General features: G+C 42.1%; 1 protein-coding gene and 2 non-coding genes across 5 annotated transcripts in view; 1 reads left to right on the top strand and 2 right to left on the bottom strand.

Annotated features, from left to right (window-relative positions):
- Positions 1–25,552, bottom strand: part of hnf4a (hepatocyte nuclear factor 4, alpha) — an 88,293-nt gene that overhangs the window by 48,122 nt on the left and 14,619 nt on the right. The window lies entirely within an intron of this gene.
- LOC145354136 (U6 spliceosomal RNA) lies at positions 14,212–14,313 on the bottom strand. Its single transcript, XR_013888814.1, has one exon. It is a non-coding gene; the product is annotated as a U6 spliceosomal RNA (small nuclear RNA).
- LOC145354111 (U2 spliceosomal RNA) lies at positions 17,503–17,694 on the top strand. Its single transcript, XR_013888799.1, has one exon. It is a non-coding gene; the product is annotated as a U2 spliceosomal RNA (small nuclear RNA).

Below are 25,552 nucleotides of genomic sequence, written 5' to 3'. Positions count from 1 at the left end.
TGAATGTTTGAACAGGGGTCTTGCCCAGTGGCTAGAGAATTGGAAGGAGCCTGCGTTGCCTCCATTGAGGAAAGCTCATCATTTTAAGTGCCCATCACAGACCCCTGCGCATGGGGCTTCTCCAGAATGAGGAACTCCCGTTTCCAACCCTGAGCAAACAAAAAATACACACGTATCTTCCTTCTGTTTTTCAAGGCAATCTTCTGAAGGAAAATCCTGCAGAACTCAGTCAGTGCAGGAAACCTCAGGGAGAGCAGTGGAGAGAATCCATGCAGAAACCAACCCCCTGCCCCCTGACCCTGACACACATACACACACACACACACACACACACACACACACACACACACTTCAAACCCAATCCCTGGTACTGTGAGGCAGCAGTGCTAACTACTGTGTCACCGTGCTTCCTCCAAAGTTTCTTTGAAAAACTAAGGAGAGAAGATAGGGCTAGGGTGAGTAAGATGATTGGGCTAGGGTGAGGAGGTAGTGTAGATGAAGAGGGTAGGGTAGGTGAAGGGTCTGGAGGGTAAAGCATTAAGAAAGTAAGGGGGTAGGGAGTAGGTTGGGAAGGGGAGTGAGGTGTCTAAGGTAAGGGCATAGGCTGTAGGTGGGAAAGCTGAAGGCTAGCTCAGGTCAGGTTGTTGGAGCGAGGTTGGGGTGTCTGAGGGGAGCTGGGTGGTGGTGGGCTAGTCAGCAAGTCAGGGAGCATTCAGGTGGTGGAGCCTAGATATTTTCGGTCAGGGACAGACAGTTGGGTTCAAGGGAATACGGTGTAGGGGGCTAGTCAGATCAGAGGCAGGAAACTCCAATCCTCTGATATCATCCATAGCTGACCCACAGCAAATAAAAATGGAGAATTTGATCTTGCAGCCAGAACTCCATTCATCTCCAGCAGCATTGGTGAATCAGGGATTTTTGACGTGAGTTATTGGGTAGTCTCAGGGATGAAGGAGGTGGGGGAGATGTCAGGTGATGAGGTCAGAACTGGTTAATCAGGTCAGGGAAGTTGTTGGGTCAGGAGAATTCGGGTCATTTGAGGGGTTGGCTGCTTTGTTCACTGTGGGTGATTGAGTTGTCAGTTGTGTCACTAGGTTTTAAACTGTCTAACATTTCATGAGTAACCGCATGTAAGCAAGTCAGATGTGATCAATGTCTCTGACTCTTAACTCAAAGCTGGCAATGTTCTCAGAGGGTCCTAGCAAGTAGGGGAATTGCTATCGGAAATTCAATCTTCTCAGGCAATTCGCATGAAGTCATTGCATTGTGCTTTGAGGGATCCTGGAACGTACCTTAAGGATTATGTCTGATCTCTGACTGGAGACCTGAAGACCTGAGCTAATGATTCAGTTGAGGCTGAAGCAGTGTTATATAAAGATTCATCATAACTAGCTTGCTTTTGAAATCTATTTATAAAGCCCTGGATCCCGATTTACCTTTTCAATCACTTTTTCAACCTACCCTGCCACTTCAACAATTTGTGTAGATAAAACCTCATGCCCCTCTGTTCCTTAGTTACTTCATATTGGCTTCACTTATTCTTCTAATCAAATGCACTGCTTAACACTGCTCTGCATTAGATTTCATGTGCCCCATGCCTGGCCATGCCTGTCTATGTCCTCTTAATACCTAACACTATTCTCCAAACAGTTCACAATATCACCAAATCATTAGAATCTTTACTGTGCAGAAGGAGGCCATTTGGCCCATTGAGTCTGCACTGGCTCTCTGAAAGAGCGTTCTACCTAGTCCTGCTTCCCTGCCTTATCCCCGCATCTTGCACATTCTTTCTTTTCAGGTAGCAATCCAATTCTATTTTAAATACCTCAATCAAATCGGCCTCCATCACCCTCTCATGAAGTTCATTCCAGACTCCACCTCCTGTCTGGGTGAAAGATTTTTTTCTTCACATCATTTTTATTCCTTCTGTCCATTATTTTGAATCTGTATCTGAAAATGCTGAAAGGTGTCGATAACAGACTGAAAAATTGGCCTGAATTTTCATCACTGAGATGGGCAGCGGAAGTTAAAAAAATCCCTGGCTTGGCTCACGTATAAGAAGTCTCACAACACCAAGTTAAAGTCCAACAGGTTTATTTGATAGTAAATGCCACAAGCTTTCGGAACGCTGTTCCTTCGTTGGAGAGTTCTCCACTCACCTGGCGAAGGAACAGCTTTCCAAAAGCTTGTGGCGTTTACTATCAAATGATCCTGTTGGACTTTAGCCTGGTGCTGTGAGACTTCTTACTGTGTTTACCCCAGTTCAACACCAGCATCTCCACACCTTGACTCACCTGTCTCAAGATAAAGTGCACGCAAAGGTGGGACCTTCATTGCTGGGGTGGCACCTTCATTGCTGGGCCAGAGTCAGGTAACCTAACCCAGGAAGAAGTGTGGAGGCATCCACAGGGGCTGGGGGCCAAGGTAAACTGTGTAAAGGGCCCATCTCAGTGATATGGGAATTCATCTCACTTAAAATAAACACAAAAGACCTCCAGCCTTCAACCCACTCGCCCATTACCATCCATACACTCTCCATGCTGTCTCATGGCCTCCACTCATCACTTCCCCATGGACCTTCAGGCTCTCTCAGCAAAGCTATGCCATTTACCCACTCCCCAGCTTCTCATGCTCACAAAGCTAAGCTATGTCCATTCACTCAACCACCTTCATGCCTTATGTCCCCGATGCCAAGCTTTGCTCTTTGTTCCAACCCTCATGGCTCTTCACACTCCCGAGGCCAAGCTATGCCCTTCCACCCATCCCAGCAGCCCTTTATACCTCTAATACCAAGTTATGATACTTCCATTGACCAACTATACATTAAATCATACAGTGACATGGCTTGTGTAAAGCTTCAAGATAATAATTCATTTATAACTTTCTACCATGCTAAAAAGAAGTAATTTCGTTAGAAGGCAATACATGTGTCAATCATTCAGACTCTTTAAAGTACCAATAACCAAAGCCATAAGCCTCTGAAACTACTTAACATCATAGTAAACATTGTTAAATTGACAGCAGAGATCAGAGAGCCTGAGTTGTCAATCAAATAATGTTTTCTCTGATCACAGGTATTTTAACAAGATAATGGTTGAGTTGCCGAGCATGTATATTGAGTCATGGATGGGAGCCCAGACATCCATCATGCTTATTGAAGCAGCTGTGCCCCAGAGAAAATGTTCTGGACCTATTCCTTTACTTTTTTACCTATGAGCTGAACAATATGGGGGAGAAAGTCCCACTGGGGCTAATGACTTTAATGTCATTTTTTCCCAACTGCTGTGCCTCTCTGCCAAAAAATTGGGAAAATTCTGCCCCAGGTATTGATATTGCTTGCAAAGAAATGCAACCCAGAGAGTTTCTTTGTTTTGGGTCTTAGGCCTGCAATTAATTTAAAAGCATTCAGTGTGTCCTGGAGGGCTCTCTCATCATGGAAATGGGTGAAGCTTAGGGAAGTTCCAGGATTTCAATTTATCCGTGTGTTTGCTGGGAGAGTGAATATTCTGCAGCAGGGGAAAAGGCCATACTGAAAAGCTGCTGCTGTTAGCAGGCTGCAGGTAGCAAAAGTGTTGCTGTTAGTTAGCTCTGTGTAATTGGGTCTCAGGGGAAGTCCCAGCAACTGTTTGATAGCTCTGTGATACAACTGGGCTCAGGGGAACACCTGGAAAGCTGTGAAGGTGACAGAGGCTCACTGACTCCATGTTGGAAAGGGTTGGGACTCAGGAAAAAGCCCTGGGAGCCATTAGTATCTTGATGTATTCGGTGAGTTTTGGAGCTTGGTGCAACTAATCTTGGTGCCAGCCCAGAGAAGTTAATCAGCTGTTAAAAAGCTGAAACTGAACTAGTAAACAGAGGCATAAGTACAGTTTTGGAAATCCAGCGGGCAGAGTCTCCGTAGAGAAGGTTAAGACTCATGGAGGTGTGCTGTCATTGAGGCAACCCAAGTTGAAGAGACTTTCGAAGATACTCAGAGCCTAGATCTTGGAATGTGAAACATTTGGAGTCGCTCATGAAGGAAACAGTGTTTCAATGAGAATGGTTGAATGATGGTGTTTTCCGATGTCTGGGTGGGTTACTGAGAAATCCGTGGGATCTGCCTTGGTAACATTTGCTGTATGTTGTAGGACTTGCCACTGTACAATAAGACCACAGGTTGCCTGTTAATTTTTATGTGCTTTATACTAACCCTAAATGCTGGGGCGTTCATGGGAGTGGTTGGAGGGCTTATCTTGGCATGGAGGTATAAGGGCCAGTGGGGAGTGGGAGGAAGGGCATTGCTTGTCAGGAAGGCATGAGAGGCCAAGAAGAATGTGTAGTAGCATAGCTTGGAATGGGCGGGGGGAGGGAGGGGCGGGGACATGAGGAGGACCTTTTGAAGTTAAGTTTTAAAAAGTTTGTTCATGAACACTGAAGTTCATTATTCCTCTAAGGGGCTGCGAACCATGACTCTTTAAAAATCCTGGCCCAAGCCCAGAAATGAGAGATGTCTATTTCCACAGTGGGGCTGGCCAGGTCTGGAGTACCAGCTGCTGACTAGAATTCTTCCCAAAAAATTCTAAGTGTTGAATTAGGGTGAAAACTGGAGTAATTCCCATTTTTTTTCCCCAGTGGGAGTTCAGAGAAGAATCTCCCACACGGCAGAGGTCACCAGCCTGTATATCATTAAAAATCAAGGGGCAGGGCCTATTCCCCCTGGACAGGCTGGCAGCATAGCGCTGAGACAGCCACTTTCCAACTGTCAATCTGTCAATGGCTCGATTTCTGGCCCCCCACCATCCCCCCTTCTGGCCCACCCTGATCTACAGGCGCCCCTCTCCCCCCCCACAACTTGATTCCCCACCCCCACAGTCATGACCCTGTCCCCCCCCCCCCCACCCCGCTCTGCACCTCCACCATCCCAAACCTCCCCACTTTCTCAGGCCACCCCCATCACTGGCCTCTTTCCTTCCTCCACTGATTCTGTGTGCAGAGCGGCAATGGGGTCCTCCACTCCCACCCAGACGCTATTGGGACAGGAACACATGCATGAACCTTGTGAATAGGCCGATGTGGGTATCTCCCGGCCCACTGTGCTAAAAAATTAGTGTAGTAGGGTGGGAGAATCACCCCCACTGTTTTTTGACAGGTACCAAACTGCATCTTTTAAAGGTCCCTTCAAAAATAAGACAGGCTGGGAATAGGGATCACGAACCCTGGAATCAGAACCCGCACACTATTTTTAAAGGCTCCCAACTCATCCAATTCGCTGATTAGCCAGGCCCTTCAGCCTGTTTCTCTCTACAAAGATGCTGCCTGAGCTGCTGAGTTTGTCCAGCAACTTTTGTTTTTATCTCAGATTTAAAGCATTTGCAGTAATTTGCTTTTGTGTCACAACACTCCAAATTTTATGTCATCTGCAAATTTTGAAATTGTCCCCTGCACACCAAAGTCTAGGTCATTAATATATATTAGGAAAAGGAATGGTGTAATATTGACCCATGGCGAACCCTAATGTGCACCTTCCGTAACTGTTCACAATTACTCTTGGTTTCCTTTCATTCAGCCTGCTTCATATTCTCTCACTTTACCTGTTATTCACCGGCAGGTCTTTATCTAACATCTTTTGGAAGTCCATACACACCACATCAACTGTGTTACCCTCATCAAGCATTTATAAAAGTAATCAAGTTAGATAAACATGATTTGCCTTTAATAAATCTATGCTGGCTTTCTCTTGTCCAAATGATTGTTTTTCCTTAGATTACCAGCTTTGAAAAATTTTCCTTTCAGTCAGCTTTAAACTGACTGTCCTGTAATTGCTGGGTTTACCTTTATACCTTTTTTTGAACAAGGGTATACTGTTTGTGATTCTCCATCTTTTGGAATCACTCTTCTAAGGAGGATTGGAAGATTCAAGTGGCACGGTGGCAAAATGTTTAGCGCTGCTGCCTCACAGCACCAGGGACCCAGGTTCGATTCCAGCTTCTGGTTACTGTCCGCGTGGAGTTTGCATGTTCTCCCCATGTTTGCATGGGTTGCCTCTGGATGCTCCAGTTCCCTCCCACATTCCAAAGATATGCAGGTTAGGTTGATTGGCCATGATAAATTTCCCGTTAGACTCCTAGGGAGATTAGGAGTGTAAATATGTGGGGTTATGAGGAATAGGACCTGGATGGGATTGTTGTCTGTGCAGGCTTGATGGGTCAAATGGCCTCATTCTGCTCTGTGGCGTCTATGATCTATGATTATGGCCAGTGACTCAACAATTTTCACCCTTTCATCCCTCAGACTCCTTGACTACGCCTCATCTAGTCCTGGTGGCTTATGGAACTCAAGAGCAACAAACCAATCCATCTGATACTTCCTTTTTATCAATTTTTACCTATATTGTATCTCAACCACCTCCTTTTTCATTATGACTTTGACAGTATGTTCGACCTTGGTAAAGACAGTTACAAAATATTCATTTGGCACCTCAGCCTTGTCTTCCAATTTCATACTCTGATCCACTTTTTGGTTGATAATCAGCTCCCAGTATTCGTGAGGAATGATATGAATTTGATACCCTTCCCAAAGAATGACAATTAAGAACTTTGCTAAGGTTAAAGACAGGCTAAATTGGCCTAAAAGTGATAAATCATTATGGATAATTTGTATTATGGCACTAATGGAGACCAGAGAGGAATTAATGAGGCCCTGACCACCATTATGAAGGAGTCATTTGATATACGACATTTAAAGTAGGATAATTATGAATATATATTCAAGAAGGGGACAACAGTGGGCAACTACAGGCCTTTACACAGCATTTTATAGCAAAAAGTGGAATTAATTATCAGCAGTAAGCTTAAGGATCATGTGCACAACAACTTAATTAACAATAGTCATTATAGCAACTTTGAGCAAATTTTGAGGAACACCCAAGGTGACACTGTAAGCCCCAAAACATCTAAACTCCAAAAGGCTTTTAAAAAAACCTCTCATGGAGATCTATTAGTTAAATACAACGAGATGGAATTATGTAGTGGCACAGTGGTTAGCACTGCTGCCTCAGAGCGCCAAGGGCCTGGGTTGAATTCTGGCCTTGGTGATTGCCTGTGTGGAGTTTGCACGTTCTCCCTGTATTTATGTGGATTTCCTCCGGTGGTCCGATTTCCTCCCACAGTCCAAAGATGTGCAGGTTAGGTGGATTGGCCATGCTAAATTACCCCTTACTGTTCCGGGATGTGTAGTTTAGGGGGATTAGCTGTGGTAAATGTGTGTGGGCTTATGAGGCTGAGGCAGGGGAGAAATATATTGAGAGAGTCAGTGCAGATTCGATGGGCTGAATGGCTTCTTTCTGCACTGTAGGGATTCTACGAAAGTTTGAAGCAGTGTGAAAACTAATGAAAGTGAGCTAACCACTTCAAAAACAAAAGCAGCAAAGGAAAGCTGTACGAGAAAAGAACATCTCTTTAAACCTAATGCTAATTAAACTGAGAGGTACAAAGCCAACACCTGCCACAAGATTCTCCTTGACATATCCCTCATGTTACTACATTAAAAGGTTAACATATTCAGTGACTTTCTTTCTGAGTCACTGCCTATTCATTGCACTTAATTACATACTTCAGTGAAAAACATGCCTGCTACATTTGGAAGAATGAGAAGTTAGTTTATAATTGGTCTGCGAGAGAGGTTACCACTTCAACTGTCACAACTTGTTAAAAAAATTCCTTCTTCATGGAGAGTGTACTTGTTTCACACAGCACTAATTTCAAAGACTTCTTAAAAATCTGTCATGCTCTATTCTTAATTAAGCCAGGGCTGGCCGGGAGTAGACAGATTTAGAAAAGATATACTATAACCTTAAAATTCTGAAAATAAAAATAATTAACTAAAAAAAAATGAAAAATTACAATCAAAATCTATATAATAAACTGCAAACAGTTAAACAACACTTACTCAAATAACTTCCTTCCAGTGTGAAGTTTGTTTAAGCTAAATTGGTGGAGTAATGATTGGGGAATAATTAACCATTTTACATTGGGTTTGATATAATATGTGGTTTTGAATTCAAAATTTCTGCTCAGCCAAATTGAACTTCTTCTGCTGTCCTTGCTTTTTTCTGACTCTCCTTTCTCCCTAATGAGGTGCCCAGTTTAACCATGAAAGTAATTGTTTTAACCCTGCAGGTTTAGATGTATGAATTTGTATTTTCCTTCCTCCACACTCTGATCTATTGGCTTCAAACATTTGCATTGATATGTTATAGCTACAAACATAAGCACATAAATGATAAACTCTTGGAACTTGCATGTTTCTAATTTTAAAATAATTTTTTTTGTGCTAATTAAGGCTTGGGATGGCAATGCTGTAAAATGGAACATTACTTTACTTTGGGGACACAGTGCTATAACCAATAACTCAATAGATGGATAGATTCATAGAGTCATAGAGGTTTACAGCATGGAAACAGGCCCTATAGCTCAACTTGTCCATGCCGCTCTTCTTTTTTAAACTGCTAAGCTAATCCTAATTGCCCGCATTTGGCCCATATCCCTCTATACCAATTGTACCCATGTAACTAAATGAATGCTTTTTAAAAGACAAAATTGTACCCACCACTACTACTACCTTTGCCAGCTTGTTCCAGGCACTCACCACTGTCTGTGTGAAAAACTTGCCCCTCTGGACATTTTGTATCTCTCCCCTCTCACATTAATATGCAAGTTGTAATATGAAATCTTAAAATATAGATCCCATTGCATTCATCAACAATGTGCCATAGAAAGATCTCTTTGGTTGCATCAACAACAGCTTTCCTTAGTTGACATTTTTTTATTCATTCGTGGACATCACTGGCTGGCCAGCATTTATTGCCCATCACTAGTTGACCTTGTTCAGAGGGCAATTGAGGGCCAAGCATATTGCTGTGGCTCTGGAGTCATATATAAACCAGGCTAGGTAATGATGGCAAATTTCCTTCCCTAAAGGACATCAGTGAACCAGACAATTTTTTCAGACAATTGACAATGGTTCATAGTCATCAGTGGATTCTTAATTCCAGATATTCTTTATTGAATTCAAATGCCACCATCTGCTGTGGTGGGATTTGAACCTGAGTCCCCAGAACATTAGAGTTTCTGGATTAATAATCTAGCGATCATGCCATTAGGCCATCGTCTCCCCATTATGGAAAAAATGCCTCAAGTTGCTGCACAGGCATAATCCAACTAAAATGGATATTTTGACAAAGAAGGGAAGAGGGATAAAGCTGATGTTTCAATTAGCTTAATGTGAGTGGTGGGGAAAATGCAATAATCTTGGACAAATGTAATTATTACTTGGGGAAATATATAGGTTAATAAATGACAGCCAACTGGATTTGTTCAGTATAAATCATGTTTTAGTAACTTTATTGTTACTCAAAATAAATTTATTTACCCAGCAATTTGCAGACTTATGGCAATTCCCCTTTAATAATATCAGTGAGGAACACCACAAATGCTGCAAAAGTAGTGGTCTTGCCTACCCCAGGGAATCGCTGGAAGTCTGCATTGAAGTGCTAGATGTGGCATATGTGAATGAGTTTGTTTCTACTCCTCTATCTGAAAATTGGCACAGTGTTAGCACTGCTGCCTTACAGCGCCAGGGACATGGGTTTGATTCCTGGCTCGGGTCACTGTTTGCGCAGAGTCTGCACACTCTCCCAGTGTCTGCGTAGGTTTCCTCCGGGTGCTCCAGTTTCCTCCCACAGTCCGAAAGATATGCTAGTTAGGTACATTGGCCATGCTAAATTCCCCCTCAGTGTACCCAAACAGGTGCAGGTGTGTGGCGACTAAGGGATTTTCACAGTAACTTCATTGCAGGATTAAAGTAAGACTGCTTGTGACACTAATAAATACATAAGTTCTTTCCACATATTCACCACTTTTGTGTGATGAAGTATTTCCTGACAATAAGCCTAAGTATCTTTTTCCAGTTTGAACTGGCATCCTTATTAAAGTAAATATTTTTACCTTTAACAATAATTAAGTTCCCTCTCAGGTGCCTCCTGGCCATCTGAAGAACCCAGGTCTGCCCAGACCTTCTTCATAATTCAACCTCTTGAAATTGGAGGCAAATTGTGACTCTTCTCTGCAATGTCCCCAATTGCTGTGTTATTTCTTGGTGACCAAAAGTGGATGCAACCTTCAAGGTGAGATCTGATATTGAGTGTACTGTCTGATCATTATCCCCTCTGACAGCTTTGACTATGAAGTTAAATGTATTTGTAGCTTTGTGTTTTGTATTGGATGGATCCGGTAAGCACTGATTGCACAATGGCTTGCTTCTGGGTTACTCTCTACTTCACATTTAACTATCAAAACATAGTGAATATTAGTCATCTATTTTCTTCCTGCACGTAGCATGATATATTTTGTTGAAAATGGATGAGAAATTCTATTCAAAGTTTTGAAATTCAGTATATGTTCTAAGTTTGCCGCAGTCTTTCTTGGGCATTATTCATCTACCCAGACATAGTTCCTTTGCTCATTATCTGCTGATCATCGTGAACTCTTGGTGGAGTTTGTTGATATTGGGTTGCCATTGCCTTCCACTCTCAGGGATAAGGTGAGGAGCCATTCCCAAGTTGACCCCAATCAGAGCAGAAATCAAACCTGTGTTGTTGGTGTTATTCTGAGCCAGAAGCTCGCCAACCAAATTAACCAGCTCCCTTTCTTGAGCATAACATAAAGCTAACATTTTTCTAATACAACTGGAAAGATTCAAAGCACCAATTGCTATTCATCAATAAGTTATAGTTCAGAGTGATGTTGAGCCCCCTGACAGGAAGCAACCAAAAGCAGTAGCGTAGAATCACTACAGTGTAGAAGGAGGCCATTTGGCTCATCGAGTCTACATTAATTCTCTGACAGAATATCTTATCCAGGCCCTCTCCTTCACCCTATCCCTGTAACCCCATACATTTACCATGACTAATCCATCTAACCTATACATCTTGAGACACTAAGGGGTAATTTATCATGGTCAATCCACCTAACCTGCACATCTGTGGACTGTGGGAAGAAACCAAAGCAAATCCATGCAGAAGCAGGGAGAACCTGCAAACACCACACAGTCATCCAAGGCTGGAATTGAACACAGGTCCCTGGCGCCGTGAGGCAGTACTGCTAACTACTGTGCTATTGTGCCACCGAGTAACTAGCATTGTCAGCCAATCCCTTGCAGGCAGGAATTTCGGCTTTGTTGGCTAGTGTTTGCATATCTATTAATACACAAATGACTTAGATTTTATTTACGTTATTTATATTACTCAAGTTAGGAGTATGAACATTCCCAGCTGTACGCTTGCAAGAAGTGGCTGATTTCTAGGGGAAAATCACTCCTGCCACATTGTTAAATGATGGAATTAGATAAATCAGGCGAAGTAAATGATTCCCAACAAAAATCCTTCAATCTGAATATTACCTTAAATTTACTAGCACTCAAAGATCTAAGTTTCTTTTGATAGGAAAAACTGAGGGGAAGAAAGAAACACTTGGCAGAACAAATCTGACGCCACAACAATTTATCTTTCCTCTTCTTTAATTTTTTGGTATATTGTTCTGGCAACTAAACTGGGGAGGAATTGATAAAGCTGGCAGTAAATGTGGGAAATCAAAGAGTTGGTGCAGGGAGTTAGATTTTTTTTAAATTGATAAGACCACAGTTCAGATACAATCCAGACTGGTGGGAATGAAAGCATCCTTTGTCTCCTAGGCTGTTAAGGGAGTTCGGTAACTTTAATCTAACTCACCTTCACTTCCAAGAAATGATAAGCAGCATTTAGTTTGCTGAAATGATCAGCTTCCATCAATACTTGTCTTGGGCCAACTCCATCAAACCACATTTATGCTAACCTGACAATCAAATGAGCCAGCCATAGAATGTCTGGCGCGGGAAATGGGAAAATGTTGCACTGGTCTGGGGGAATGTTATTCTGAAGATGGAGCAGAGGATTATTTTGGGGCAGATTTGGAGTTCTACTTTTAAGGAGCTACTAACTCAATGACAGGTGCCCAGATCACAGGACCCAGCGGGTACTCACTCCCCATACAGCACAGTGGCACAGTTGTTAGCCTTGCTGTTTCATACTGCCAAGGACCCAAGTTCAATTCCGGCCTTGGATCATTGTCTGTGTGCAGTTTGCACATTCTCCTTGTGTCTGTGTGGGTTTCCTCCAGGTGTTCAGGTTTCCTCCCACAGTCCAAAGATGTGCGGGCTAGATTGATTGGCCATGCTAAATTGCCCCATAGAGCCGGGGGGAATAGCAGGATAAATGTGTGGGGTTAAGGGGATAGGGCCTGGGTGGGATTGTGGTCAGTGAAGACTTGATGGGCCAAATGGCCTACTTCTGCTCTGTAGGGATTCAATGATTCTATTATTTGATTTGGGGTCCTAAAACCAGCATAAGGTGTCTAGAACATCTAAATAAGGCTGTGCCATTAAAAAGTGAATTTGGACTCTGTGCAGTCACTGGCCTGCAGGTGTGTAGAGCCTATAGAAATGGTTGATGACATCCCGCAGCATGTACCAATCACACATCACTGGTTCTTGATCTTTCCTGCAAAGCCATGTAAAATTTGGCATGCATAAAGATTAGTCAGGCATTTACAGCTCTTCGTAATGTGTGGGAAGTTTGCTGGAAGATTTGTTTGAAGTTGGAGAGGTGGGGGTGTCAGCAGAAGGGCATGGAGCTGCTCTTGGGCATCCTAACTAGCCCTCTATCCCTTTTTACACATCAACCCGCAGAATCTTCACTGGCAAACCACTTGGTTCCAGTAAAGGATCTGGGCCAAAAAAAAATAAAAGCAGCTGATACAAAGATTCATGAAAGCCTGTGAATGGCAGAAACAGATACAAAAATTAACAAAAGGATCCCAAAAAGGTCTCTATATAGTCTGGAAACCCCCATAAAATACTTTCCTACCTACAGGTCTCCTATTACCACCAAGTTTGTCAGACGTTCTGGGATTTGGGGAATGGAGCTCAGCATTTCAAAATAAGAAAGACAGCTTCTTTTACAAGCCTCTTGCAATGAGCTGATTTGCTGTTGGCCACTTTGTGTAGCCACCACCATCAAACAGCAAGGTCACCCCTCTAGAATGTAGAACATATGTGGATTAAGAAATAGTGCAGCACCTTTTCCTGTGTCTCTTTGGGATAGCTTTACATGAACAAAAGCTGCAACCTGTCCAATTGGTGCAATCTAACCTATCTCAAAATGGGTCTCACGCATACAATATAAACTCAATCAAGATTATCCTTAAATCATTTTTAAGACCGCACCCTTCTCAGCTCTCAACACCACACCCCTGAGCAGCTACTGCTGGAAACTGATTATTTTATCAGCTGGATTACCTACATACTACTGCTATCTCCTTGGAAATGATGCATATTCCACATGTTCAAGCAACGAAGACAAGAGACATAGATCCAAGTCCAGACTTCTGGGAAACCCAAAATATCCTCAAGTAACAAAATTATTAGAGATATTGAAAGATGTTATGATAATTAAGTAGGTACAGTAAATTTAGTTATGTTACTATAAAATTTGTAATTGTATAATGTTTTTCATTTTAGTTAGATCTGTACTTAGGACAAAGAAACTCAAATTACTTAAAATGTTTGTTTTTTTTAGAAAAAAGCAATTTAAATGTTTCAGTTGATCAACTTTTTTCATCTTTGATCTGTACATTTCCCACCTCTTCAGTGGTAACTTGTTGCTGTTACATTTTCCCCTAATCAACAGTCTGAAAGTGAAGGTCAGATGAGAAAGGTGTGACTTAGAAATGCAAATGATACTCACAATTTGAATATATAATATAGAAATAATAATTTAAATCAGCACATATTTTTCTTTATTTGTCTGCAGGTAATTAGGAATGACTTTTAAAAAGTTTAATTTAAAGTTTATTTATTAATATCACAAGTTGGCTTACATTAACACTGCAGTGAAATTACTGTGAAAATTCCCTAGTCGCCACTCTCCGGCGTATGTTCAGGTACGTTGAGGGAGAATTTAGCATGGCCAATGCACCTAACCTGCACATCTTTGGTCTGTGGAGGAAACCAGAGCGTCCAGAGGAAACCCACACAAACACGGGGAGAATGTGCAGACTTCGCACAGACAGTGACCCAAGCCGGGAATCGAATCCGAGCCCCTTGCACTGTGAGGCAGCAGTGCTAACCACTGTGCCACCCACAAATATGGAACATCTCATAAATTTGCATGTCATCCTTGCACAGAGGCCATGCTAATCTTCCCTATATCGTTCAATTTTAGCATATGCGCTGCCGGAGCAAGTTCTATCTATTTGTTGCTATGGTTTCATTTACCATACTGCACAGTGGGAATTTACATGCAGATTGCTTTATAGGTCAGACCATTTGTGTTATTTTGTTTGGTATATCCCATCAATTTTCATACCAATGATTCAAATTAAGGTTTTGACTGCTTCCTATTGTATGGTGCTTAAAGATATTAAAACAAAAGTAAAATACTTTGGATGCTGGAAATCTGAAATTAAAACAGTAAGTGCTGGAAATACTCAGCAGGTCTGACAGCATCTGTGGAAAGTGAAACAGAATAATCAAGTGGGATTCCCAGCATGCTTGCTGGTGGTGGGATCTCTGGTGCTGCACACCCCCACCTGTTGGTTTCCTGGTGGTGTGGGGTGCCTTCAATGGGAAATCCCATTGTTGGGAGTGGGACCAGAGAATGCTACTGCCCGCAAACAGCATGCTACCTCCTACCACTGAGAAACACACGGTTGGGAGAATCCCACCTAATGGTTTGGGTCAAAGAGGACTTAAGAACTGAAGGGGGATAGAAATGTAAAAGGCAAAATACTGCGGATGCTGGAATCTGAAATAAAAACAGAAAATGCTGGAAAATCTCAGCACGTCTGACAGAAGCTGACAGAAATGTGATGGATTGCAAAAGGAGGGAGAGGAGGACCAGAAATGAAGGCTAGGGATAGGGGAGAGGGAGAAAAAGATTAAATGACAAAGACATCACAGAACAAAAGGCGAAGAGAATGATAATGGTTGTAGTAAGCGGACAAAACATTTGTTCAGATGGAATTTGGTACAGTAATGAACAACCCAAACAGGTGTCAGAGTGTGGCAACTAGGGAATTTTCACAGTAACTTCATTGCAATGTTAATGTTAGCCTATTTGTGACACTAATAAATAAACTTTAAAATTCTATCCAAAAGCAAAAACATGAAAAACAGGATTCAGACTGGCACACAGCAACAAAAAAAATTCCAGAATCAAATGGGGTGTAGGGGTATTGGGCTCAGGGTCTGAAATGATTGAATTCAATGTTGAATCCAGAAAGCTATAAAATGCCTAACCAGAAGAGGAAGTGCTATTCATTGAGCTTGTATTGGGCTTCACTGGAACATTGCAGCACGCCAAGGACAGGAACGTGAGCATGAGAGTTAGGTGCTGAATTAAAATGGCAAGCAACCGGAAGCATGGGGTCATTGTTATGGACTCAGCAGCAATGTTCCGCCAGTCACCCAATCTATTTTTTGTGTCCCAGGTACAGAGGAGACCACATTATGAGCAGCAAATACACTGTACTAAATTGAAAGAAGTACAAACACTTTAGTCACTTTGTTACAACCATTACCGTTACTTGTTTAAAGGATGTATTCAGTTTTTGCCTTAGTCTGTTAGGAGAGAGTTAAGTCATTCTGTTTGTATTACACTATGAACCCACAGACTCAAATACAGGGCAATGACACATAGCTTAAATACTATACAAATAAATGGACACAAGTTTAAATACTGAATATTACGCAAAACCTGTATATTACTAAGTTAAAAGAAAAAGATTGTAGCAATCAAGTAGGCTAGCCATGAGCTTTCAAAATGCCAAGTCAGTTTCTAATTCTATTAGAATATTGCTCCTTCAGTTTAGAAACAGTCCTTCTTTACCATCTGTTGCAGTGAAAAGTATAGTATGATCAAATCCTTTTAAATGCAATTCTCTATTGCCAATATAAAAAGAAAAGTACAAATTGGTACCAAAACTGAAGAATACTTAGTATGTCTTCTTCCAGATGTTCCTATAACTATCTTTCAAATGTTTCTGCAAGTATTTTTAATTAATTAGTATCATCCCACCAAACAATATTCTGAAAGCTTATTGAGGAGCAGGTATTGTACCAACTGCAGTCAACAAGCTTGGATAAAAGATCAGAACCCTAGAAGCCACAGGATTTCACTCTCAGTGGAAAGTCCAGATGGGAATTCCAACCTGGTAGATGGAGGTTTCTGAATTTGAATAAAAGCGTTGTGGATACTGGAAATCTGAAATAAAAACAGAATGTGCTGGATATCCACAGCAGGCCATATGCGACTTGAAGCATCAACGCTGTTTCTCACTCCACAGATGCTGCCTGATCTGCTGAGTGTTAGCAGCACTTCCTGTTTTTACTTTCTAAGTTCAACAAGATTGCATGGCATCCAGGCCCATTTGGGCACATCCAAGATTCCTGCAAGAACAGAGGTGGAAAATAGCGAATGTGGCACTGAACAGTTACTCAGCCTTCAGATGGCAACCTTGACCAGATAGAATTGTTCAAAAAGATCTTATCACCACCTTGGAAAGGGGGCTGATCTCTCTACTTCTCTATGAGACCCAGACTCGGACTCCCTGGTGAATGCCACTTACACCAGGCTGGTATCCCTTAATCAGTTCAGTGTAACCCATGCTCGGAATGAACAAATTCCTGGCCTGGGAATTTACTTCCCCAATGTACCAAACCAGCCCACATTTGCAAAACTCAAAACACAAGCTAAGATTTTCCGATCCTGGTCGTATCGAACAGGTTTGGCAGCAAGAGCGGAAAGAAAATATTGAGAGAAGTCATGTGCGTATCACATCAGTGTAAAATCTGGGAGTGATCGTCCCATTCTCTCATCAGTGTCAGGCAGCATTTCCCACTGTTCAACATCAGAAACCTCATTGTAATATATTTGCATATCATTGTCAGGCCCATTTGCCAGAATCCTTACGTCAAGAAATGCTTCCACCGTGGCATGATGTCAAAGTGGCGCAATGTATGACTGGTCTCAGAAAGTGTGTACCTTCCGTACTTTGAGGGGTGTTGGAAAGTGATCGCAGTGCTAGTGTGAGAGAGAGGGTCATGCCAGAGTGATTCCAGAATGAAGTCAGGCTGATCCAGTGTAGTCATGATGCGGATATGCCAACGTTGGACTGGGGTAAACACAGTAAAAAGTCTGACAACACCAGGTTTAAGTCCAACCGATTTATTTGATAGTAAACTCACAAGCTTTCGGGGTTAGTCCCTTCGTCAGGTGAATGGAGAGTTCCGACAACTAAACAATGAGGAACACTACAGACAGTTACCCACAGATCCGACCAAAGAACACACTCATCAACTCAACAATCTGATCAAGACCAGTGTAATGCCTGGGGTGCTAGAGGTGCACCTGGCTGAAGAATGTTTACTTTTATCGCTTCTCAGCCTTTTGGCTAAGATCAAGTGTAGTATCGACATGCTGCACTTGGTTGAAGTCATTAGGTTACATTTCAGCTTCATTTGAAGCAATTTTTAAAAGCGGCATCTCAGCCTTTTGGCTAAGATGCAAATTAGATCAAGCCTTGGAGGAGGAGCTACACCTACTCCAATCAGCTTGGATCATGTAGGTCAAGCCCAAGACAGGAGGTGAGAGTCCTGTCTTGTCAGCTTGGATCGGGAATGTCTCAACTTGTTGGGACTCTGAATTGGCTTTAATTTGACTTGATTGGATCGGAATAAAGTAAAAAAAAAGTTTACTTTTGTGCTCACTGTGCACTGGGATGGCCTTTAAAAATGGCGTCTGGATCATCACAACACTGAGGTGATGGCAGTGCAGGTAAATCAAAGACTGCTTGCTGGAGATGCATCATGAAAGTCTTGCCTGCCTTCCTTTTTGCATTAAGTTCCCCTTCTGCTGGTGGGATCTTCCAGTCTTGCTGAAGTTGATCCCCACCGCTGTTTCTCTGGCAGCAGGACAGGTGAGGAATGGAAATCTCCTCAGACTGTGAGGGGGTTGGAAGATACAGCTGGTGGTGAGCCACCTGTGCCATGGGAAAACCTGCCGAACAGGGTGACCGGAGGTTTCTACCCTTTCTTTCAGGAATTGGTAATTGCCATTTGTTTAGTTAATCAATTGCATTTCCTCAACAGACCATGATCATTTTATATTACCCATTCATTTAACCTCCAGTGCCATGCCTTAGTTTAGTTTCCTTCCCACAGAAATTCTAAGTGATGATTTTTAAACTTGGTCTCTTGGGAAAGCATTTGTTCAAATGTTAGTAAATCATCAACTCAGTGTTTTGGATCAAGAATTCATTATCTCTGCTTTTGCAACCATCAGGGTGGTTTCTTTTGCTATTTGCTTCCTATGTTCGCTCCATATCTATGGTAACCTTCTCTCAACATGTGCTTGATGTTCTGTTAGTTACAAAGTGTTACGTTTAGTGATGTCCTGAGGAGTATACATATTACAGAGAAGGAGGTGCTGGAAGACTTAAAACGCATCAAGGTAGATAAATCCCCAGGACCTGATGAAGCCTATCCTAGGACATTGTGGGAGGCTAGGGAGGAAATTGCAGGTCCCCTAGCCGAGATATGTGAATCATCGATAGTCACAGGTGAGGTGCCTGAAGACTGGAGAATGGCAAATGTTGTGCCTTTGTTTAAAAAGGTCTGCAGGGAAAAGCCTGGGAACCACAGGCCAGTGAGCCTCACATCTGTGATGCGTAAGTTGTTGGAAGGTATTTTGAGAAACAGGATCTATAGGCATTTAGAGACACAAGGACTGATTAGGGACAGTCAGCAAAGCTTTGTGAGTGGAAAATCATGTCTCACAAATTTGATTTGAGATTTTTGAAGGGGTAATCAAGAAGGTAGATGAGGGCAGTGTAGTTGATGTTGTCTACATGGACTTTAGCAAGGCCTTTGACAAGGTACTGCATGGAAGGTTGTTGCATAAGGTTAAATCTCATGGGATGCAGGATGAGGTATCTAAATGAATGCAAAATTTGCTTCTTGACACAAAAAAGAGGGTAGTTGTAGAGGTTGTTTTTCAAACTGGAGGTCTGTGGCCAGCAGTGTGCCTCAGGGATCAGCGCTGGGTCCACTGTTATTTATCATTTATAAATGATTTGGATGAGAATATAGGTGGCATGGCTAGTAAGTTTGCAGTCGACACTAAGGTTGGTGGCATAGTGGAGAATGAAGAAAATTATCTTCAATTGCAACGGGATCTTGATCAATTGGGCCAGTGGGTTGACGAATGGCAGATGGAGATTAAGTTAGACAAATATGAGGTGATGCACTTTGGTATATTGAACCAGGGCATGACTTACTCAGTTAGTGGTAGGGCATTGGGGAGAGTTACAGAACAAAGAGATCTGGGGGTACATGTTCATAGCTCCTTGAAAGTGGAGTCACAGGTGGACAGAGTGATGAGGAAGACATTCAGCAGACTTGGTTTGCATCAATCAGAATATTGAATACAGGAATTGGGACATCTTGATGAAATTGTACAAGACATTGGTAAGGCCACACTTGGAATACTGTGTGCAATTCTGGTCACCCTATTAAGGAAAGGATATCATTAAACTAGAAAGAGTGCAGAAACTATTTACTTGGATGCTACTGGGACTTGATGGTTTGGGTTATAAGGAGAGGTTGGATAGACTGGGACTTTTTTCTCTGGAGCAAAGGAGGCTGAAGGGTGACCTTATAGAGGTCTATAAAATAATGAGGGGCAGAGATCAGCTAGATAGTCAATATCTTTTCCCAAAGGTAGGGGAATCTAAAACTAGAGGGCATAGGTTTAAGGTGAGAGGAGAGAGATACAAATGTGTCCAGAGGGGCAATTTTTTCACACAGAGGGTGGTGAGTGTCTGGAACAAGATGCCAGAGGTAGTAGTAGGGGCGGGTACAATTTTGTCTTTTAAAAAGCATTTAGATAGTTACATGGGTAAAATAGGTAAAGAGGGATATGGGCCAAATGCGGGCAGTTGGGATTATCTTAGGGATTTAAAAAAAAGGATGGCATGGATAAGTTGGGCCAAGGGGCCTGTTTCTATGCTATAAACCTCTATGACTCCAGAACACTATGTCATATCTTGGCAAACAGAATTTGTATGACATTTCTCTGTCTTCTAGTATAACTCATTTATTTGAAATTACTCATATCACAACAATAATAGCAGAGAATTATCTTGCAAATTAATTTGTTAGGGTGCCAGATCAGAAACCTCAAGCTATATTAGGATGCCAGACCAGATCCAAACAATTTTTCTGTTTTAGCATAAATGTAGGGAAAAGATGCCAGAAGAGAAATTCCAAAATTAGGGATCTTTTTATCAAGTCAAGCTTTTTTTCATAACACGGTTTAAATATAACTTGAACAAAATGAAACAGTTTAATGCTTAACCATTGAACAATTTTTAAAAATGAAAAGAAACAAGAAACAAAGAAATAAGTTAATTCCTAACTTATTACCATTCAGTTCCAATTAAGCAAAAAAACTTACAGACTTAAACCCCACTTTAAAAATAGTTAGCAAATCCAGACATATTTGCTTTAACAGCTTTATTAACAATTTTAGAGATTCCAGAAAGATTTTATAGAGAGAGAGCACTGCTTTTAAGCTGCTATATTTAAACAACCTTCTCCAGCAACTGAACTCCAAAAGTTGTTTGCAAACCTAGTTTGTTCCATTTTGCGTATCACATGACTATATGACTCTGTATATCTAACTCACCTTTTCATTACTTTAATCAAGAAAACACCCCAAGGATCCTTTTCTTTAGTAAACAAAATAATCACTTACACAGCTAAATGAATAATTATTCTGCTTTCCAACATCTGCTGTATTCTTACCAAGCAAACTGACTGCTTGTAACAAAACATTACATCTTAAAGTAGTTTTCCTCAAACATAAAATATACTAATAACACAGTATCATCATAAATTGAACATTCACCTACCAAAATTGTTTGAGAGTAATTTTGACGCTTTTGCTCTATATTTTCCAAGTCAGGAATTCAAGGTGTGTAAAAGTAGTGTAGTTTGAGTGGACCTATAATGATCCCTTTGTGACTGAGTGCATTAGCTTCCCCAGATAACCTGCCTAATCCAAAGAATACAACTTGTAAAGAATCAGAGCCTTTGCCCTGATGATCTGTAGCAGTGTGCGGGTATACATTACGAGGCTGATTGTTGATGCCTATGCTGTTGCTGAGGAACTTTGTCCATGGAAGCGCACATCAGAAATTCAAACTACTCATCTACCATTTTCAAACCATTAACCATGGGCAGCATGCAATCCAGTTTTCACAATGAACCCTTGATGAAAGCTGCTTGACCAACCCGTGGATTCATTAGGCCAAATTTTATGCTGGAGGTGGGATCCCCATTGTAAAAATTGAGGATGAGCTCGCCCTCCCTTGACTGGCTTCCCCCACACTATTTGATGGCTGTTGGGATGTTAATTGTTAATTTGAAGCGAGCCTTTCAGTCCCAGTGATGAGGACGTACTGCCTCTGAAAGCTGCCAGCCAATCAGATAACCGATAGGCCTTATATCCCAGTCGCAGCAGCGGGATCATGGTGGTGAGGGATGTGGGCTGCGATGGATGTCCAGAGTTGAGATAAATCTGGGGTCTCGATGGTGCCAAGCTTACAGGCCCAGGTGAAGAAGGTGGGGGCTGGGGTGGACAGGGTAATGTGGATAAAATATAGAGTTTGGAATAATACCATGGGGGTGATGGAGGGGAGAGGGGGTGTTGGCTCTGATCGGCACAGGGAACCCAAAAGGAAGCAACTGCCAACCTGTACCTAGCCAGCAGGGCACTAGGTTTTACTAGCTGGTCTGGACTCTTGCCACCCCCTTCTCCTACTGTAGGTAAGAACCCAGTGTGGCAGGTGGGAGGCAATGGCCTAGTGGTATTGTCGCTCGACTATTAATCCAAAAACTCCGCCAATGTTCTAGGGACACGGGTTTGAATCCTTCCATGAATTCAATAAAAGATGTCTGGAATTAAAATCTACCATTGTTGATTTACGTAAAAACCCATCTGGTTCACTAATATCCTTTCAGGAAGGAAATGTGCCGTCCTAACCTTGTCTGGCTTACATGTGACTGCAGAACCACAGCAATGTGGTTGACTCTCAGTTGCTCTCTAAAATGGCCCAGCAAGCCTTCAGTTCAAGGGATGGCCAATAAATGCTGGCCAGCCAGCGACACCCATGTCCGACGAATGAATAAAAGAAAAGGTGGAGGCTCTTAAGTGGCCATTAGTTGTCTACTTAATTCCACCACTGCCACCCAACACTCTCCACCACTGGTTAATTTGCAATGAGGGTGGGTAGTGTGGTTCGGTACTGGGAATGGCATCATTGACACTGTGCCCTGCTTTCCCACACCCATTAAATCTCACCCATTAAATTATCCTTCGATATCATGGTGCCAGCCTGGGCTCCCTTCCTTGTACATTGCTCTCTGTCATAAAGTAATTCTTTAAAGATTAGCGTTCTGCATATTATAATTTCAGATTAGATAAAGTTTAATGTATTCTGAAAATTTCCTTATATAAACTGAAGTCCCAGATAATTTGGGTTTTGAATCTTATTGTTTTGACCACTGCTTTGGAAGACATGTTGATGCTTGACGTTATGGAAATGAGTGAAAAAGGACAATTGGGAATCTGATCTTACACATCATTTCCAATTATGGCTTTAACTGTTGATTTTGCAATGTAGAACTATCTATATATTGTGCAAACAATTGAAACAAAAGATTTTCTGCTGAGCAGTAAATAACAAACCAAATTTTATCTGTATAATTGACACAGCAATCCTAAGAAGGAAGGACTGGAATTCTCCTATTCCCCCGCTGGTTGGGGGTGGGGTGTAGAATTGGGCAGGAGGTTCAAAAATTGGTTTCATACCAGTGTGAATTTACAGTAGGGTCTTCTGATGCTGCCTTCCATGATAGATCGGCTATCCTATTGGATGCTGGTGTGAAACCAGTTCACATCCCGTTAGTGTTTTGCAGATGGAGGCCCAACTGGAATCTTTTCTCCCACACATGATTCACTGTTATGTCAGCGGGAAAACATGCTCCGCCCAGAATACATCTGGAACATTGAGACATGCAAAAGTCAGGACTTACTTGAAGAAGGCTTGGGACTGTCTCAGAGTTTGGGATGGAGGTCACCAGCAACTCTTGACTCCCCTGATCACCACAGCTGTGAATGGGGGGATCACTTATGGCACCTGAAAATGACGTTGGGACACACACCATCTCTCCCACTTTGCCACAGTGTGCATTACCCCCAGATGCAGAATGAATTAAGCTGGGGGTGGAAGATATGTCATGGTTTCTCATTAGCCACCACAGCAGAAAGACACTCCTTGTCCCCAGGCCCACCATAGGATTTAGAACGGAATTCCCCAGCCCTTCCCACTGGGCATAATCTGGTCCAGTTGAATTTGACCCCCACTGCGTGGTCCCTGATTGTGGCTTGGGTGAGGCGTGGCATTGACTTTGATGACACTGGAAGATTCTGCTGGTAACCAATATCAGGACCTGGAGGTTGAAGAAATCCACTCTTATTCCCGGAAAGGAGAATTCTGTTCAAGGATTTGAAATTATATCGTATTTTACATGATCATAGGCTTTACTGCCTGTGAAGTATATGTGCTACATAGTCACTGTTGTATTGTAACAAGTGTGGCACCATTTTGAGGACAGCAAGGTCCTGCAAACAGCAATGAGATAATAATCAGATGATCACCAGAGTCAGCAATGAGATAATGACCAGATGATCACCTGAGTTGATCAAAATAGTGCCCCACCTGAGGAAGCTGATAGAGCGTCAACTCAATGTATCATCTGAAACACAGCATCTTTGACACTTCAATGCTGTATCATGTGCTCAAGTCACTAGAAGGAGACTTGAACCTACATGCTTCTGATTCAGAGGTGAAATTGCTACCTCTGAGCTGTGGCTGACATGTGGAAATGCGTACTGAGATTGATTTCAGATTAGAATTAGTAGTCTATGCTTGATTGGAGTACGTTTCTGGGGAGAATAATGGCGGTACATCATCCTACCACAGAGGTTCACCTTAGATCCCAGCTGACTAGAACCCCACTGACTATCTAGCCTTGGAGTCATTTGGGCTTGCCAGACTCTCCCAGGGGTTTCTGCTTCATGATCGCTGGTGTATTAATGAAAACAGCCTTCATGCCCTCTGGTAAAATGCAATTTTATAAATGGTGGGTTGTCCTCTTTTTGGTCTTCCCGAGGTCATGAAAGTACAAAGGATCCAAAATCTAAGGACAACAAATGGAAAATCCAGAAAATGTCTTTCCCCAATATGTGTGTAACCTCTAGTGTGTTTGGAAATGGGGCAGAAAGGACAAGGAGGTGAGAATGAAGTAAAACACATCTTCAATCATATTTTTACACTGTTCAAGCCGGGCCTCATGAGAAAATGGCTGGAGGAAGGCACAGAAAGTCACTGCAAAGTTTTCAAACTGAATCCCAATGATATATTAATAACTAAATATATCCTACTTGAAGTCCTCACCATCGTAGTCCTATTCTTTAAAATGTCTTGAAATCTACTATTAAGCCATCTCAAAATAATTAAAACAAGACAAAATAAAACAAAACAGGTACAGCAAGAGATCCTTGAAGAGCTTTTCGTGTTTAAATTGATGTTTTCACACATAGAAACCTACAGTGCAGAAGGAAGCCATTCAGCCTATTAATTCTGCACTGACCACAATCCCAACCAGGCCCTATCCCCATGCATTTACCCTCACCAGTCCGCTGATATTAAGGGGAAATTTAGCATGGCCTATCCACCTAACCCACACATCTTTGGACTGTGGGAGGAAACTGGAGCACCCTCGGGAAACCCACACAGACGCAGGGAAAATGTGCAAACTCCACACAGCCAGTGACCTAAGCCAGGAATCAAACCCGAGTTCCTGGCACTGTGAGGCAGCAGTGCTAACCATTGTACCACCGTGCCACCCCATGCATGTAGAAAAACTCCATGGCATGTTTAGCCTGGCAACTTTATCACTCAATAAATAGCACTCAAAACCTTTGAAAAATATTATCTGACTAGAATCCAATCTTAAGTTGTTGTTTTGGTGATTCTTAATACTGACAATAGGCCCAGATAGCATGCAAATAGCAAGACCATCATTCATCAAAGTAAATATACATTCTGAAGGTTAATTTATTACCATGGATAATACTCATAGTTTTATCCAGTTAACCATTGTCTGAAGGAGAGCTATCAAGGCAGAGGTCTTATCACAAACATTTAAAAGGCACATTTAACAGCTTTCCAAATGCAAACTTAACTAAAAAAAACAATTGGGAAGAAAGACTGAAGCCCTTTCATACTGTCGAAAACTTTTCCTGCCATAAAAGTTCACCATGATCTAGCACAGATCCGTAACGAAGTGAAATTCA

Source organism: Carcharhinus amblyrhynchos, chromosome 16, assembly GCF_965287045.1.
Source record: "Carcharhinus amblyrhynchos chromosome 16, sCarAmb.v2.hapA, whole genome shotgun sequence".
NCBI classification, from domain to species: Eukaryota; Metazoa; Chordata; class Chondrichthyes; order Carcharhiniformes; family Carcharhinidae; genus Carcharhinus; species Carcharhinus amblyrhynchos.
This window is presented reverse-complemented; position numbering and strand designations above follow the sequence as displayed.